The sequence below is a fragment of the Rhipicephalus microplus genome, chromosome 3 (assembly GCF_043290135.1).
Source record: "Rhipicephalus microplus isolate Deutch F79 chromosome 3, USDA_Rmic, whole genome shotgun sequence".
NCBI classification, from domain to species: domain Eukaryota; kingdom Metazoa; phylum Arthropoda; class Arachnida; order Ixodida; family Ixodidae; genus Rhipicephalus; species Rhipicephalus microplus.
Window position 1 is genome coordinate 169,479,955 of NC_134702.1, and position 16,799 is coordinate 169,496,753.

At 43.1% G+C, this 16,799-nt stretch overlaps 22 non-coding genes across 22 annotated transcripts; all 22 read left to right on the forward strand.

Moving 5' to 3' along the window:
* Nucleotides 1–570: 570 nt before the first annotated feature.
* On the forward strand, nucleotides 571–642 carry TRNAA-UGC (transfer RNA alanine (anticodon UGC)). The gene has a single exon. It is a non-coding gene; the product is annotated as a tRNA-Ala (tRNA).
* A 274-nt stretch (nucleotides 643–916) lies between these two features.
* On the forward strand, nucleotides 917–988 carry TRNAA-UGC (transfer RNA alanine (anticodon UGC)). The gene has a single exon. It is a non-coding gene; the product is annotated as a tRNA-Ala (tRNA).
* A 621-nt stretch (nucleotides 989–1,609) lies between these two features.
* TRNAA-UGC (transfer RNA alanine (anticodon UGC)) lies at nucleotides 1,610–1,679 on the forward strand. The gene has a single exon. It is a non-coding gene; the product is annotated as a tRNA-Ala (tRNA).
* Nucleotides 1,680–3,681: 2,002 nt separating this feature from the next.
* Nucleotides 3,682–3,753, forward strand: TRNAA-UGC (transfer RNA alanine (anticodon UGC)). Its single transcript has one exon. It is a non-coding gene; the product is annotated as a tRNA-Ala (tRNA).
* A 965-nt stretch (nucleotides 3,754–4,718) lies between these two features.
* Nucleotides 4,719–4,790, forward strand: TRNAA-UGC (transfer RNA alanine (anticodon UGC)). Its single transcript has one exon. It is a non-coding gene; the product is annotated as a tRNA-Ala (tRNA).
* Nucleotides 4,791–5,410: 620 nt separating this feature from the next.
* On the forward strand, nucleotides 5,411–5,482 carry TRNAA-UGC (transfer RNA alanine (anticodon UGC)). Its single transcript has one exon. It is a non-coding gene; the product is annotated as a tRNA-Ala (tRNA).
* Nucleotides 5,483–6,098: 616 nt separating this feature from the next.
* TRNAA-UGC (transfer RNA alanine (anticodon UGC)) lies at nucleotides 6,099–6,170 on the forward strand. Its single transcript has one exon. It is a non-coding gene; the product is annotated as a tRNA-Ala (tRNA).
* Nucleotides 6,171–6,444: 274 nt separating this feature from the next.
* TRNAA-UGC (transfer RNA alanine (anticodon UGC)) lies at nucleotides 6,445–6,516 on the forward strand. The gene has a single exon. It is a non-coding gene; the product is annotated as a tRNA-Ala (tRNA).
* Nucleotides 6,517–7,826: 1,310 nt separating this feature from the next.
* On the forward strand, nucleotides 7,827–7,898 carry TRNAA-UGC (transfer RNA alanine (anticodon UGC)). The gene has a single exon. It is a non-coding gene; the product is annotated as a tRNA-Ala (tRNA).
* Nucleotides 7,899–8,863: 965 nt separating this feature from the next.
* On the forward strand, nucleotides 8,864–8,935 carry TRNAA-UGC (transfer RNA alanine (anticodon UGC)). Its single transcript has one exon. It is a non-coding gene; the product is annotated as a tRNA-Ala (tRNA).
* Nucleotides 8,936–9,554: 619 nt separating this feature from the next.
* TRNAA-UGC (transfer RNA alanine (anticodon UGC)) lies at nucleotides 9,555–9,626 on the forward strand. The gene has a single exon. It is a non-coding gene; the product is annotated as a tRNA-Ala (tRNA).
* Nucleotides 9,627–10,588: 962 nt separating this feature from the next.
* TRNAA-UGC (transfer RNA alanine (anticodon UGC)) lies at nucleotides 10,589–10,660 on the forward strand. The gene has a single exon. It is a non-coding gene; the product is annotated as a tRNA-Ala (tRNA).
* A 619-nt stretch (nucleotides 10,661–11,279) lies between these two features.
* On the forward strand, nucleotides 11,280–11,351 carry TRNAA-UGC (transfer RNA alanine (anticodon UGC)). The gene has a single exon. It is a non-coding gene; the product is annotated as a tRNA-Ala (tRNA).
* Nucleotides 11,352–11,625: 274 nt separating this feature from the next.
* TRNAA-UGC (transfer RNA alanine (anticodon UGC)) lies at nucleotides 11,626–11,697 on the forward strand. Its single transcript has one exon. It is a non-coding gene; the product is annotated as a tRNA-Ala (tRNA).
* A 273-nt stretch (nucleotides 11,698–11,970) lies between these two features.
* TRNAA-UGC (transfer RNA alanine (anticodon UGC)) lies at nucleotides 11,971–12,043 on the forward strand. The gene has a single exon. It is a non-coding gene; the product is annotated as a tRNA-Ala (tRNA).
* A 524-nt stretch (nucleotides 12,044–12,567) lies between these two features.
* TRNAA-UGC (transfer RNA alanine (anticodon UGC)) lies at nucleotides 12,568–12,639 on the forward strand. The gene has a single exon. It is a non-coding gene; the product is annotated as a tRNA-Ala (tRNA).
* A 273-nt stretch (nucleotides 12,640–12,912) lies between these two features.
* On the forward strand, nucleotides 12,913–12,984 carry TRNAA-UGC (transfer RNA alanine (anticodon UGC)). Its single transcript has one exon. It is a non-coding gene; the product is annotated as a tRNA-Ala (tRNA).
* Nucleotides 12,985–13,257: 273 nt separating this feature from the next.
* Nucleotides 13,258–13,330, forward strand: TRNAA-UGC (transfer RNA alanine (anticodon UGC)). Its single transcript has one exon. It is a non-coding gene; the product is annotated as a tRNA-Ala (tRNA).
* Nucleotides 13,331–13,853: 523 nt separating this feature from the next.
* TRNAA-UGC (transfer RNA alanine (anticodon UGC)) lies at nucleotides 13,854–13,925 on the forward strand. The gene has a single exon. It is a non-coding gene; the product is annotated as a tRNA-Ala (tRNA).
* Nucleotides 13,926–14,889: 964 nt separating this feature from the next.
* Nucleotides 14,890–14,961, forward strand: TRNAA-UGC (transfer RNA alanine (anticodon UGC)). Its single transcript has one exon. It is a non-coding gene; the product is annotated as a tRNA-Ala (tRNA).
* Nucleotides 14,962–16,269: 1,308 nt separating this feature from the next.
* On the forward strand, nucleotides 16,270–16,341 carry TRNAA-UGC (transfer RNA alanine (anticodon UGC)). Its single transcript has one exon. It is a non-coding gene; the product is annotated as a tRNA-Ala (tRNA).
* A 272-nt stretch (nucleotides 16,342–16,613) lies between these two features.
* TRNAA-UGC (transfer RNA alanine (anticodon UGC)) lies at nucleotides 16,614–16,685 on the forward strand. The gene has a single exon. It is a non-coding gene; the product is annotated as a tRNA-Ala (tRNA).
* The last annotated feature ends 114 nt before the right edge of the window (nucleotides 16,686–16,799 follow it).

Below are 16,799 nucleotides of genomic sequence, written 5' to 3' on the forward strand. Positions count from 1 at the left end.
TACAGCACCACGAGTTACCGGTGCGCATATCATGAAATACATTTCATCGGACAGCGCTGCCATTTTCTTTGACTATAGAGATAAGCGGCCTACCTCAGTGATGAAAAGACTGTATCAGGCAGCAGTGACGAGATGATTTTGTTTATTTAAACTAATTGATTATTTTATTGTTAGAACAAGCTGATGAGCACCAAGAAACTCGTTAATGAGTGCTCCAAATGTAACGGGGGTGTAGCTCGGTGGTAGAGCGCTCACTCTGCATGTGAGCAGTCCCGGGTTCAGACCCCGGCACCTCGAAAGCACTCTCTACTTTAGCGGTATCTTTTTTATTGCCTGTTGTAATACTACGGCACCACGAGTTACCGGTGCGCATATCATGAAATACATTTCATCGAACAGCGCTGCCATTATCTTTGACTATAGAAATATGCGGCTTTCCTCAATGATGGAAAAACTTTATCAGGCAGCAAAGACGAGATGATTTTGTTAATTTCAACTAATTGATTATTTTATTGTTAGAACAAGCTAATGAGCACCACGAAGTTCGTTAATGAGTGCTCCAAATGTAACGGGGGTGTAGCTCAGTGGTAGAGCGCTCGCTTTGCATGTGAGAAGTCCCGGGTTCAATCCCCGGCACCTCTAAAGCGCTCTCGACTTTGGTGGTATCTTTTTTCATTGCCTGTGTTAATACTACAGCACCACGAGTTACCGGTGCGCATATTATGAAATACATTTAATCGAACAGCGCTGCCATTTTCTTTGACTATAGAGATAAGCGGCTTTCCCCAATGATGAAAAGACTGTATCAGGCAGCAATGACGAGATGATTTTGTTTATTTCAACTATTGAATTATTTTATTGTTAGAACAAGCTAATGAGCACCAAGAAACTTGATAATGAGTGCTCTAGATGTAACGGGGGTGTAGCTCAGTGGTAGAGCGCTCGCTTTGCATGTGAGAGGTCCCGAGTTCAATCCCCAGCACCTCCAAAGCGCTCTCGACTTTAGCGGTATCTTTTTTATTGCCTGTTGTAATACTACGGCACCACGAGTTACCGGTGCGCATATCATGAAATACATTTCATCGAACAGCGCTTCCATTTTCTTTGACTATAGAGATAAGCGGCTTTCCTCAATGATGAAAAGACTGTATCAGGCAGCAATGACGAAATGATTTTGTTAATTTCAACTAATTGATTATTTTATTGTTAGAACAAGCTGATGAGCACCAAGAAACTCGTTAATGAGTGCTCCAAATGTAACGGGGGTGGAGCTCAGTGGTAGAGCGCTCGCTCTGCATGTGAGTAGTCCCGGGTTCAGACCCCGGCACCTGGAAAGCACTCTCTACTTTAGCGGTATCTTTTTTTATTGCCTGTTGTAATACTACGGCACCAGGAGTTACCGGTACGCATATCATGAAATACATTTCATCGAACAGCGCTGCCATTATCTTTGACTATAGAAATGTGCGCCTTTCCTCAATGATGAAAAAACTGTATCAGGCAGAAATGACGAGATGATTTTGTTTATTTCAACTAATTGATAATTTTATTGTTTGAACAAGCTTATGAGCACCAAGAAACTCAATAATGAGTGCTCCAGACGTAACAAGTGTGTAGCTCAGTGGTAGAGCGCTCGCTTTGCATGTGAGAAGTCCCGGGTTCAATCCCCGGCACCTCCAAAGCGCTCTCGACTTTAGCGGTATCTTTTTTATTGCCTGTTGTAATACTACGGCACCACGAGTTACCGGTGCGCATATCATGAAATACATTTCATCGAACAGCGCTGCCATTTTCTTTGACTATAGAGATAAGCGGCTTTCCTCACTGATGAAAAGACTGTATCAGGCAGCAATGACGAGATGATTTTGTTTATTTCAACTAATTCATTATTTTATTGTTAGAACAAGCTGATGAGCACCAAGAAACTCGTTAATGAGTGCTCCAAATGTAACGGGGGTGTAGCTCAGTGGTAGAGCGCTCGCTCTGCATGTGAGTAGTCCCGGGTTCGACCCCGGCACCTGGAAAGCGCTCTCGACTTTAGCGGTATCTTTTTTTATTGCCTGTTGTAATACTAGGGCACCACGAGTTACGAGTGCGCATATCATGAAGTACATTTCATCGAACAGCGCTGCCATTTTCTTTGACTATAGAGATAAGCGACTTTTCTCAATGATGAAAAAACTGTATCAGGCAGCAATGACGAGATGATTTTGTTTAATTCAACTAATTGATTATTATATTGTTTGAACAAGCTGATGAGCACCAAGAAACTCGTTAATGAGCGCTCCAGATGTAACAAGTGTGTAGCTCAGGGTTTGAGCGCTTGCTTTGCATGTGAGAAGTCCCGGGTTCAATCCCCGGCACCTCCAAAGCGCTCTCGACTTTAGTGGTATCTTTTTTTATTGCCTGTTGTAATACTACGGCACCACGAGTTACCGGTGCGCATATCATGAAATACATTTCATCGAACAGCGCTGCCATTATCTTGGACTATAGAAATATGCGGCTTTCCTCAATGATGAAAAAACTGTATCAGGCAGCAATGACGAGCTGATTTTGTTTATTTGAACTAATTGATTATTTTTTTGTTTGAACAAGCTGATGAGCACCAAGAAACTCGTTAATGAGTGCTCCAAATGTAACAGGGGAGTAGCTCAGTGGTAGAGCGCTCGCTTTGCATGTGAGAAGTCCGGGGTTCAATCCCCGGCACCTCCAAAGCGCTCTCGACTTCAGCGGTATCTTTTTTTATTGCCTGTTGTAATACTACGGCACCACGAGTTACCGGTGCGCATATCATGGATTACATTTCATCGAACAGCGCTGCCATTTTCTTTGACTATAGAAATATGCGGCTTTCCTCAATGATGAAAAAACTGTATCAGGAAGCAATGACGAGATGATTTTGTTTATTTCAACTAATTGATTATTTTATTGTTAGAACAAGCTGATGAGCATCAAGAAACTCGTTAATGAGTGCTCCAAATGTAACGGTGGTGTAGCTCAGGGTTTGAGCGCTTGCTTTGCATGTGAGAAGTCCCGGGTTCAATCCCCGGCACCTCCAAAGCGCTCTCGACTTTAGTGGTATCTTTTTTTATTGCCTGTTGTAATACTACGGCACCACGAGTTACCGGTGCGCATATCATGAAATACATTTCATCGAACAGCGCTGCCATTATCTTGGACTATAGAAATATGCGGCTTTCCTCAATGATGAAAAAACTGTATCAGGCAGCAATGACGAGCTGATTTTGTTTATTTGAACTAATTGATTATTTTTTTGTTTGAACAAGCTGATGAGCACCAAGAAACTCGTTAATGAGTGCTCCAAATGTAACAGGGGAGTAGCTCAGTGGTAGAGCGCTCGCTTTGCATGTGAGAAGTCCCGGGTTCAGACCCCGGCACCTCGAAAGCGCTCTCGACTTTAGCGGTATCTTTTTTTATTGCCTGTTGTAATACTATGGCACCACGAGCTACCGGTGCGCATATCATGGAATACATTTCATCGAACAGCGCTGCCATTTTCTTTGACTATAGAAATATGCGGCTTTCCTCAATGATGGAAAAACTGTATCAGGCAGCAATGACGAGATGATTTTGTTCATTTCAACTAATTGATTATTTTAGTGTTAGAACAAGCTGATGAGCACCACGAAATTCGTTAATGAGTGCTCCAAATGTAACGGGGGTGTAGCTCAGTGGTAGAGCGCTCGCTTTGCATGTGAGAAGTCCCGGGTTCACTCCCCGGCACCTCCAAAGCGCTCTCGACTTTAGTGGTATCTTTTTTTATTGCCTGTGGTAATACTACAGCACCACGAGTTACCGGTGCGCATATCATGAAATACATTTCATCGAACAGCGCTGCCATTTTCTTTGACAATAGATATAAGCGGCTTTCCTCAATGATGAAAAGACTGTATCAGGCAGCAATGACGAGATGATTTTGTTTATTTCAACTAATTGATTATTTTATTGTTAGAACAAGCTGATGAGCACCAAGAAACTCGTTAATGAGTGCTCCAAATGTAACGGGGGTGTAGCTCAGTGGTAGAGCACTCGCTCTGCATGTGAGTAGTTCCGGGTTCAGACCCCGGCACCTCGAAAGCACTCTCGACTTTAGCGGTATCTTTTTTTATTCCCTGTTGTAATACTACGGCACCACGAGTTACCGGTGCGCATATCATGAAATACATTTCATCGAACAGCGCTGCCATAATCTTTGACTATAGAAATATGCGGCTTTCCTCAGTGATGAAAAAACTGTATCAGGCAGAAATGACGACATGATTTTGTTTATTTCAACTAATTGATTATTTTATTGTTTGAACAAGCTTATGAGCACCAAGAAACTCGTTAATGAGTGCTCCAGACGTAACAAGTGTGTAGCTCAGTGGTAGAGCGCTCGCTTTGCATGTGAGAAGTCGCGGGTTCAATCCCCGGCACCTCCAAAGCGCTCTCGACTTTAGCGGTATTTTTTTTATTGCCGGTTGTAATACTACGGCACCACGAGTTACCGGTGCGCATATCATGGAATACATTTCATCGAACAGCGCTGCCATTTTCTTTGACTATAGAAATATGCGGCTTTCCTCAGTGATGGAAAAACTGTATCAGGCAGCAATGACGAGATGATTTTGTTTATTTCAACTAATTGATTATTTTATTGTTTGAACAAGCTGATGAGCACCAAGAAACTCGTTAATGATTGCTCCAAATGTAACGGGGGTGTAGCGCAGTGGTAGAGCGCTCGCTTTGCATGTGAGAAGTCGCGGGTTCAATCCCCGGCACCTCCAAAGCGCTCTCGACTTAAGCGGTATCTTTTTTTATTGCCTGTTCTAATACTACGGCACCACGAGTTACCGGTGCGCATATCATGAAATACATTTCATCGAACAGCGCTGCCATTTTCTTTGACTATAGAAACATGCGGCTTTCCTCAATGATGAAAGAACTGTATCAGGCAGCAATGATGAGATGATTTTGTTTATTTCAACTAATTGATTATTTTATTGTTTGAACAAGCTGATGAGCACCAAGAAACTCGTTAATGAGTGCTCCAAATGTAACAGGGGAGTAGCGCAGTGGTAGAGCGCTCGCTTTGCATGTGAGAAGTCCCGGGTTCAGACCCCGGCACCTCGAAAGCGCTCTCGACTTTAGCGGTATCTTTTTTTATTGCCTGTTGTAATACTATGGCACCACGAGCTACCGGTGCGCATATCATGAAATACATTTCATCGAACAGCGCTGCCATTTTCTTTGACTATAGAAATATGCGGCTTTGCTCAATGATGAAAAAACTGTCTGAGGCAGAAATGACGAGATGATTTTTTTTATTTCAACTATTGATTTATTTTATTGTTGGAACAAGCTGATGAGCAGCAAGAAACTCGTTAATGAGTGCTCTAGATGTAACGGGGGTGTAGCTCAGTGGTAGAGCGCTCGCTTTGCATGTGAGAAGTCCCGGGTTCAATCTCCGGCACCTCCAAAGCGCTCTCGACTTGAGCGGTATCTTTTTTTCCTGTAGTAATACTACGGCACCACGAGTTACCGGTGCGCATATCATGAAATACATTTCATCGAACAGCGCTGCCATTTTCTTTGACTATAGAAATATGCGGCTTTCCTCAATGATGAAAAAACTGTATCAGGAAGCAATGACGAGATGATTTTGTTTATTTCAACTAATTGATTATTTTATTGTTAGAACAAGCTGATGAGCATCAAGAAACTCGTTAATGAGTGCTCCAAATGTAACGGTGGTGTAGCTCAGGGTTTGAGCGCTTGCTTTGCATGTGAGAAGTCCCGGGTTCAATCCCCGGCACCTCCAAAGCGCTCTCGACTTTAGCGGTATCTTTTTTTATTGCCTGTTGTAATACTACGGCACCACGAGTTACCGGTGCGCATATCATGGAATACATTTCATCGAACAGCGCTGCCATTTTCTTTGACTATAGAAATATGCGGCTTTCCTCAATGATGGAAAAACTGTATCAGGCAGCAATGACGAGATGATTTTGTTCATTTCAACTAATTGAGTATTTTAGTGTTAGAACAAGCTGATGAGCACCACGAAATTCGTTAATGAGTGCTCCAAATGTAACGGGGGTGTAGCTCAGTGGTAGAGCGCTCGCTTTGCATGTGAGAAGTCCCGGGTTCAATCCCCGGCACCTCCAAAGCGCTCTCGACTTTAGTGGTATCTTTTTTTATTGCCTGTGTTAATACTACAGCACCACGAGTTACCGGTGCGCATATCATGAAATACAATTCATCGAACAGCGCTGCCATTTTCTTTGACAATAGATATACGCGGCTTTCCTCAATGATGAAAAGACTGTATCAGGCAGCAATGACGAGATGATTTTGTTTATTTCAACTAATTGATTATTTTATTGTTAGAACAAGCTGATGAGCACCAAGACACTCGTTAATGAGTGCTCCAAATGTAACGGGGGTGTAGCTCAGTGGTAGAGCACTCGCTCTGCATGTGAGTAGTCCCGGGTTCAATCCCCGGCACCTCCAAAGCGCTCTCGACTTTAGCGGTATTTTTTTTATTGCCGGTTGTAATACTACAGCACCACGAGTTACCGGTGCGCATATCATGGAATACATTTCATCGAACAGCGCTGCCATTTTCTTTGACTATAGAAATATGCGGCTTTCCTCAGTGATGGAAAAACTGTATCAGGCAGCAATGACGAGATGATTTTGTTTATTTCAACTAATTGATTATTTTATTGTTTGAACAAGCTGATGAGCACCAAGAAACTCGTTAATGATTGCTCCAAATGTAACGGGGGTGTAGCGCAGTGGTAGAGCGCTCGGTTTGCATGTGAGAAGTCGCGGGTTCAATCCCCGGCACCTCCAAAGCGCTCTCGACTTTAGCGGTATCTTTTTTTATTGCCTGTTCTAATACTACGGCACCACGAGTTACCGGTGCGCATATCATGAAATACATTTCATCGAACAGCGCTGCCATTTTCTTTGACTATAGAAACATGCGGCTTTCCTCAATGATGAAAGAACTGTATCAGGCAGCAATGACGAGATGATTTTGTTTATTTCAACTAATTGATTATTTTTTTGTTTGAACAAGCTGATGAGCACCAAGAAACTCGTTAATGAGTGCTCCAAATGTAACAGGGGAGTAGCTCAGTGGTAGAGCGCTCGCTTTGCATGTGAGAAGTCCCGGGTTCAGACCCCGGCACCTCGAAAGCGCTCTCGACTTTAGCGGTATCTTTTTTATTGCCTGTTGTAATACTATGGCACCACGAGCTACCGGTGCGCATATCATGAAATACATTTCATCGAACAGCGCTGCCATTTTCTTTGACTATAGAAATATGCGGCTTTGCTCAATGATGAAAAAACTGTCTGAGGCAGAAATGACGAGATGATTTTTTTTATTTCAACTATTGATTTATTTTATTGTTGGAACAAGCTGATGAGCGGCAAGAAACTCGTTAATGAGTGCTCTAGATGTAACGGGGGTGTAGCTCAGTGGTAGAGCACTCGCTCTGCATATGAGTAGTCCCGTGTTCAGACCCCGGCACCTCGAAAGCACTCTCGACTTTAGCGGTATCTTTTTTTATTGCCTGTTGTAATACTACGGCACCACGAGTTACTGGTGCGCATATCATGAAATACATTACATCGAACAGCGCTGCCATTTTCTTTGACTATAGAAACATGCGGCTTTCCTCAATGATGAAAGAACTGTATCAGGCAGCAATGACGAGATGATTTTATTTATTTCAACATATTGATTATTTTATTGTTTGAACAAGCTGATGAGCACCAAGAAACTCGTTAATGAGTGCTTCAAATGTAACGGGGGTGTAGCTCAGTGGTAGAGCACTCGCTTTGCATGTGAGAAGTCCCGGGTTCAATGCCCAGCACCTCCAAAGCGCTCTCGACTTGAGCGGTATCTTTTTTTATTGGCTGTTGTAATACTACGGCACCACGAGTTACCGGTGCGCATATCATGAAATACATTTCATCGAACAGCGCTGCCATTTTCTTTGACTATAGAAATATGCGGTTTTCCTCAATAATGAAAAGACTGTATCAGGCAGCAATGACGAGATGATTTTGTTTATTTCAACTAATTGATTATTTTATTGTTAGAACAAGCTGATGAGCACCAAGACACTCGTTAATGAGTGCTCTAAATGTAACGGGGGTGTAGCTCAGTGGTAGAGCACTCGCTCTGCGTGTGAGTAGTCCCGTGTTCAGACCCCGGCACCTCGAAAGCACTCTCGACTTTAGCGGTATCTTTTTTTATTCCCATTTGTAATACTACGGCACCACGAGTTACCGGTGCGCATATCATGAAATACATTTCATCGAACAGCGCTGCCATAATCTTTGACTATAGAAATATGCGGCTTTCCTCAATGATGAAAAAACTGTATCAGGCAGAAATGACGAGATGATTTTGTTTATTTCAACTAATTGATTATTTTATTGTTTGAACAAGCTTATCAGCACCAAGAAACTCGTTAATGAGTGCTCCAGACGTAACAATTGTGTAGCTCAGTGGTAGAGCGCTCGCTTTGCATGTGAGAAGTCGCGGGTTCAATCCCCGGCACCTCCAAAGCGCTCTCGACTTTAGCGGTATTTTTTTTATTGCCGGTTGTAATACTACGGCACCACGAGTTACCGGTGCGCATATCATGGAATACATTTCATCGAACAGCGCTGCCATTTTCTTTGACTATAGAAATATGCGGCTTTCCTCAGTGATGGAAAAACTGTATCAGGCAGCAATGACGAGATGATTTTGTTTATTTCAACTAATTGATTATTTTATTGTTTGAACAAGCTGATGAGCACCAAGAAACTCATTAATGATTGCTCCAAATGTAACGGGGGTGTAGCGCAGTGGTAGAGCGCTCGCTTTGCATGTGAGAAGTCGCGGGTTCAATCCCCGGCACCTCCAAAGCGCTCTCGACTTTAGCGGTATCTTTTTTTATTGCCTGTTCTAATACTACGGCACCACGAGTTACCGGTGCGCATATCATGAAATACATTTCATCGAACAGCGCTGCCATTTTCTTTGACTATAGAAACATGCGGCTTTCCTCAATGATGAAAGAACTGTATCAGGCAGCAATGACGAGATGATTTTGTTTATATCAACTAATTGATTATTTTTTTGTTTGAACAAGCTGATGAGCACCAAGAAACTCGTTAATGAGTGCTCCAAATGTATCAGGGGAGTAGCTCAGTGGTAGAGCGCTCGCTTTGCATGTGAGAAGTCCCGGGTTCAGACCCCGGCACCTCGAAAGCGCTCTCGACTTTAGCGGTATCTTTTTTATTGCCTGTTGTAATACTATGGCACCACGAGCTACCGGTGCGCATATCATGAAATACATTTCATCGAACAGCGCTGCCATTTTCTTTGACTATAGAAATATGCGGCTTTGCTCAATGATGAAAAAACTGTCTGAGGCAGAAATGACGAGATGATTTTTTTTATTTCAACTATTGATTTATTTTATTGTTGGAACAAGCTGATGAGCAGCAAGAAACTCGTTAATGAGTGCTCTAGATGTAACGGGGGTGTAGCTCAGTGGTAGAGCGCTCGCTTTGCATGTGAGAAGTCCCGGGTTCAATCCCCGGCACCTCCAAAGCGCTCTCGACTTGAGCGGTATCTTTTTTTCCTGTTGTAATACTACGGCACCACGAGTTACCGGTGCGCATATCATGAAATACATTTCATCGAACAGCGCTGCCGTTTTCTTTAACTATAGAAATATGCGGCTTTCCTCAATAATGAAAAAAACTGTATCAGGCAGAAATGACGAGATGATTTTGTTTATTTCAAATAATTGATTATTTTATTGTTTGAACAAGCTGATGAGCACCAAGAAACTCGTTAATGAGTGCTCCAAATGTAACGGGGGTGTAGCTCAGTGGTAGAGCGCTCGCTTTGCATGTAAGAAGTCCCGGGTTATATCCCTGGCACCTCCAAAGCGCTCTCGACTTTAGCGGTATCTTTTTTTATTGCCTGTTGTAATACTACGGCACCACGAGTTACTGGTGCGCATATCATGAAATACATTTCATCGAACAGCGCTGCCATTTTCTTTGACTATAGAGATAAGCGGCTTTCCTCAATGATGAAAAAATCTGTATCAGGCAGCAATGACGAGATGATTTTGTTTATTTCAACTAATTGATTATTTTATTGTTTGAACAAGCTGATGAGCACCAAGAAACTCGTTAATGATTGCTCCAAATGTAACGGGGGTGTAGCGCAGTGGTAGAGCGCTCGCTTTGCATGTGAGAAGTCCCGGGTTCAATGCCCAGCACCTCCAAAGCGCTCTCGACTTGAGCGGTATCTTTTTTATTGGCTGTTGTAATACTACGGCACCACGAGTTACCGGTGCGCATATCATGAAATACATTTCATCGAACAGCGCTGCCATTTTCTTTGACTATAGAAATATGCGGTTTTCCTCAATAATGAAAAAACTGTATCAGGAGAAATGATGAGATGATTTTGTTCATTTCAACTAATTGATTATTTTATTGTTTGAACAAGCTGATGAGCACCAAGAAACTCGTTAATGAGTTCTCCAGATGTAACGGGGGTGTAGCTCAGTGGTAGAGTGCTCGCTTTGCATGTGAGAAGTCTCGGGTTCAATCCCCGACACCTCCAAAGCGCTCTCGACTTTAGCGGTATCTTTTTTATTGCCTGTTGTAATACTACGGCACCACGAGTTACCGGTGCGCATATCATGAAATACATTTCATCAAATAGCGCTGCCATTTTCTTTGACTTTAGAATTATGCAGCTTTCCTCAATGATGAAAAAACTGTATCAGGCAGCAATGACGAGATGATTTTGTTTATTTCAACTATTGATTTATTTTATTGTTGGAACAAGCTGATGAGCACAGAGAAGCTCGTTGATGAGTGCTCCAGATGTAACGGGGGTGTAGCTCAGTGGTAGAGCGCTCGCTTTGCATGTGATTAGTCCCGGGTTCAGACCCCGGCACCTCGAAAGCGCTCTTGACTTTAGCGGTATCTTTTTTTATTGCCTGTTGTAATACTATGGCACCACGAGTTACCGGTGCGCATATCATGAAATACATTTCATTGAACAGCGCTGCCATTATCTTTGACTATAGAAATATGCGGCTTTCCTCAATGATGATAAAACTGTGTCAGGCAGAAATGACGAGATGATTTTATTTATTTCAACTAAGTGATTATCTTATTGTAAGAACAAGTTGATGAGCACGAAAAAACTCGTTAATTAGTGCTCCAGATGTAACGGGGGTGTAGCTCAGTGGTAGAGCGCTCGCTTTGCATGTGAGAAGTCCCGGGTTCAGTCTCCGGCACCTCCAAAGCGCTGTCGACTTTAGCGGTATCTTTTTTTATTGCCTGTTGTAATACTACGGTACAACGAGTTACCGGTTCGCATATCATGAAATACAATTCATCGAACAGCACTGCCATTTTCTTTTACTATAGAAATATGCGGCTTTCCTCAATGATGAAAAAACTGTATCAGGCAGCAATGAAGAGATGATTTTGTTTATTTCAAATAATTGATTATTTTATTGTTTGAACAAGCTGATGAGCACCAAGAAACTCGTTAATTATTGCTCCAAATGTAACGGGGGTGTAGCGCAGTGGTAGAGCGCTCGCTTTGCATGTGAGAAGTCCCGGGTTCAATCCCCGGCACCTCCAAAGCGCTCTCGACTTTAGAGGTATCTTTTTTTATTGCCTGTTCTGATACTACGGCACCACGAGTTACCGGTGCGCATATCATGAAATACATTTCATCGAACAGCGCTGCCATTTTCTTTGACTATAGAAACATGCGGCTTTCCTCAATGATGAAAGAACTGTATCAGGCAGCAATGACGAGATGATTTTGTTTATTTCAAATAATTGATTATTTTATTGTTTGAACAAGCTGATGAGCACCAAGAAACTCGTTAATGAGTGCTCCAAATGTAACGGGGGTGTAGCTCAATGGTAGAGCGCTCGCTTTGCATGTGAGAAGTCCCGGGTTCAGACCCCGGCACCTCGAAAGCGCTCTCGACTTTAGCGGTTGCCCCGCCGCGGTGGTCTAGTGGCTAAGGTACTCGGCTGCTGACCCGCAGGTCGCGGGTTCGAATCCCGGCTTCAGCGGCTGCATTTCCGTTGGAGGCTGAAATGGTGTAGACCCGTGTGCTCAGATTTGGGTGCACGTTAAAAAACCCCAGGTGGTCGAAATTTCCGGAGCGCTCCACTACGGCGTCTCTCATAATCATATGGTGGTTTTGAGACGTTAAACCCCACATATCAATCAACTTTAGCGGTATCTTTTTTTATTGCCTGTTGTAATACTATGGTACCACGAGTTACCGGTGCGCATATCATGAAATACAATTCATCGAACAGCGCTGCCATTTTCTTTGACTATAGAAATATGCGGCTTTCCTCAATGATGAAAAAACTGTATCAGGCAGCAATGACGACATAATTTTGTTTCTTTCAACTCTTGATTTAATTTATTGTTTGAACAAGCTGATGAGCACCAAAAAACTCGTTAATGAGTGCTCCAAATGTAACGGGGGTGTAGCTCAGTGGTAGAGCGCTCGCTTTGCATGTGAGAAGTCCCGGGTTCAGTCCCCGGCACCTCCAAAGCGCTCTCGACTTTAGCGGTATCTTTTTATTGCCTGTTGTAATACTACGGCACCACGAGTTACCGGTGCGCATATCATGAAATACATTTCATCGAACAGCGCTGTCATTTTCTTTGACTATAGAGATAAGCGGCTTTCCTCAATGATGAAAAAAACTGTATCAGGCAGCAATGACGAGACGATTTTGTTTATTTCAACTAATTGATTATTTTATTGTTTGAACAAGCTGATGAGCACCAAGAAACTCGTTAATTATTGCTCCAAATGTAACGGGGGTGTAGCGCAGTGGTAGAGCGCTCGCTTTGCATGTGAGAAGTCCCGGGTTCAATCCCCGGCACCTCCAAAGCGCTCTCGACTTTAGCGGTATCTTTTTTTATTGCCTGTTCTGATACTACGGCACCACGAGTTACCGGTGCGCATATCATGAAATACATTTCATCGAACAGCGCTGCCATTTTCTTTGACTATAGAAACATGCGGCTTTCCTCAATGATGAAAGAACTGTATCAGGCAGCAATGACGAGATGATTTTGTTTATTTCAAATAATTGATTATTTTATTGTTTGAACAAGCTGATGAGCACCAAGAAACTCGTTAATGAGTGCTCCAAATGTAACGGGGGTGTAGCTCAATGGTAGAGCGCTCGCTTTGCATGTGAGAAGTCCCGGGTTCAGACCCCGGCACCTCGAAAGCGCTCTCGACTTTAGCGGTTGCCCCGCCGCGGTGGTCTAGTGGCTAAGGTACTCGGCTGCTGACCCGCAGGTCGCGGGTTCGAATCCCGGCTTCAGCGGTTGCATTTCCGTTGGAGGCTGAAATGGTGTAGACCCGTGTGCTCAGATTTGGGTGCACGTTAAAAAACCCCAGGTGGTCGAAATTTCCGGAGCGCTCCACTACGGCGTCTCTCATAATCATATGGTGGTTTTGAGACGTTAAACCCCACATATCAATCAACTTTCGCGGTATCTTTTTTATTGCCTGTTGTAATACTATGGTACCACGAGTTACCGGTGCGCATATCATGAAATACAATTCATCGAACAGTGCTGCCATTTTCTTTGACTATAGAAATATGCGGCTTTCCTCAATGATGAAAAAACTGTATCAGGCAGCAATGACGACATAATTTTGTTTATTTCAACTCTTGATTTATTTTATTGTTTGAACAAGCTGATGAGCACCAAAAAACTCGTTAATGAGTGCTCCAAATGTAACGGGGGTGTAGCTCAGTGGTAGAGCGCTCGCTTTGCATGTGAGAAGTCCCGGGTTCAGTCCCCGGCACCTCCAAAGCGCTCTCGACTTTAGCGGTATCTTTTTATTGCCTGTTGTAATACTACGGCACCACGAGTTACCGGTGCGCATATCATGAAATACATTTCATCGAACAGCGCTGCCATTTTCTTTGACTATAGAGATAAGCGGCTTTCCTCAATGATGAAAAAAACTGTATCAGGCAGCAATGACGAGACGATTTTGTTTATTTCAACTAATTGATTATTTTATTGTTTGAACAAGCTGATGAGCACCAAGAAACTCGTTAATGAGTGCTCCAAATGTAACGGGGGTGTAGATCAGTGGTAGAGCGCTCGCGTTGCATGTGAGAAGTCCCGGGTTCAATTCCGGCACCTCCAAAGCGCTCTCGACTTTAGCAGTATCTTTTTTTATTGCCTGTTGTAATACTACGCCACCACGAGTTACCGGTGCGCATATCATGAAATACATTTCATCGAACAGCGCTGCCGTTTTCTTTAACTATAGAATTATGCGGCTTTCCTCAATAATGAAAAAACTGTATCAGGCAGAAATGACGAGATGATTTTGTTTATTTCAACTAATTGATTATTTTATTGTTTGAACAAGCTGATGAGCACCAAGAAACTCGTTAATGAGTTCTCCAAATGTAACGGGGGTGTAGCTCAGTGGTAGAGCGCTCGCTTTGCATGTAAGAAGTCCCGGGTTATATCCCTGGCACCTCCAAAGCGCTCTCGACTTTAGCGGTATCTTTTTTTATTTCCTGTTGTAGTACTACGGCACCACGAGTTACTGGTGCGCATATCATGAAATACAATTCATCGAATAGCGCTGCCATTTTCTTTGACTTTAGAATTATGCAGCTTTCCTCAATGATGAAAAAACTGTATCAGGCAGCAATGACGACATAATTTTGTTTATTTCAACTATTGATTTATTTTATTGTTGGAACAAGCTGATGAGCACCAAGAAGCTCGTTATTGAGTGCTCCAGGTGTAACAGGGGTGTAGCTCAGTGGTAGAGCGCTCGCTTTGCATGTGAGAAGTCCCGGGTTCAATCCCCGGCACCTCCAAAGCGCACTCGACTTTAGCGGTATCTTTTTTATTGCCTGCTGTAATACTACGGCACCACGAGTTACCGGTGCGCATATCATGAAATTCGTTTCATCGAACAGCGCTGCCATTTTCTTTGACTATAGAGATAAGCGGCTTTCCTCAATGATGAAAAAACTGTATCAGGCAGCAATGACGAGACGATTTTGTTTATTTCAACTAATTGATTATTTTATTGTTTGAACAAGCTGATGAGCACCAAGAAACTCGTTAATGAGTGTTCCAGATGTAACGGGTGTGTAGCTCAGTGGTATAGCGCTCGCTTTGCATTCGATAAGTCTCGGATTCAACCTTCGGCACCTCCAAAGCGCTCTCGACTTTAGCGGTATCTTTTTTATTGCCTGTTGTAATACTACGGCACCACGAGTTACCGGTGCGCATATCATGAAATACATTTCATCGAACAGCGCTGCCATTTTCTTTGACTATAGCGATAAGCGGCTTTCCTCAATGATGAAAAAACTGTATCAGGCAGAAATGACGAGATGATTTTGTTTATTTCAGCTAATTGATTATCTTATTGTTTGAACAAGCTGATGAGCACCAAGAAACTCGTTAATGAGTGTTCCAGATGTAACGGGGGTGTAGCTCAGCTGTAGAGCGCTCGCTTTGCATGTGAGTAGTTCCGGGTTCAGACCCCGGCACCTCGAAAGCGCTCTCGACTTTAGCGGTATCTTTTTTTTTCGCCTGTTGTAATACTACGGCACCACGAGTTACCGGTGCGCATATCATGAAATACATTTCATCGAACAGCGCTGCCATTTTCTTTGACTATAGAGATAAGCGGCTTTCCTCAATGATGAAAAAACTGTACCAGGCAGAAATGACGAGATGCTTTGTTTATTTCAACTAATTGTTTATTTTATCGTTAGAACAAGCTAATGAGCACCAAGAAACTCGGTAATGAATGCTCCAGATGTAACGGGGGTGTAGATCAGTGGTAGAGCGCTCGCTTTGCATGTGATAAGTCCCGGGTTAAATCCCCGGCACCTCCAAAGCGCACTCGACTTTAGCGGTATCTTTTTATTGCCTGTTGTAATACTACGGCACCACGAGTTACCGGTGCGCATATCATGAAATACATTTCATCGAACAGCGCTGCCATTTTCTTTGACTATAGAGATAAGCGGCTTTCCTCAATGATGAAAAAAACTGTATCAGGCAGCAATGACGAGACGATTTTGTTTATTTCAACTAATTGATTATTTTATTGTTTGAACAAGCTGATGAGCACCGAGAAACTTGTTAATGAGTGCTCCAAATGTAACGGGGGTGTAGATCAGTGGTAGAGCGCTCGCTTTGCATGTGAGAAGTCCCGGGTTCAGTCCCCGGCACCTCCAAAGCGCTCTCGACTTTAGCGCTATCTTTTTATTGCCTGTTGTAATACTACGGCACCACGAGTTACCGGTGCGCATATCATGAAATACATTTCATCGAATAGCGCTGCCATTTTCTTTGACTTTAGAATTATGCAGCTTTCCTCAATGATGAAAAAACTGTATCAGGCAGCAATGACGAGATGATTTTGTTTATTTCAACTATTGATTTATTTTATTGTTGGAACAAGCTGATGAGCCCCAAGAAGCTCGTTATTGAGTGCTCCAGGTGTAACGGGGGTGTAGCTCAGTGGTAGAGCGCTCGCTTTGCATGTGAGAAGTCCCGGGTTCAATCCCGGGCACCTCCAAAGCGCACTCGACTTTAGCGGTATCTTTTTTATTGCCTGCTGTAATACTACGGCACGACGAGTTACCGGTGCGCATATCATGAAATACATTTCATCGAACAGCGCTGCCATTTT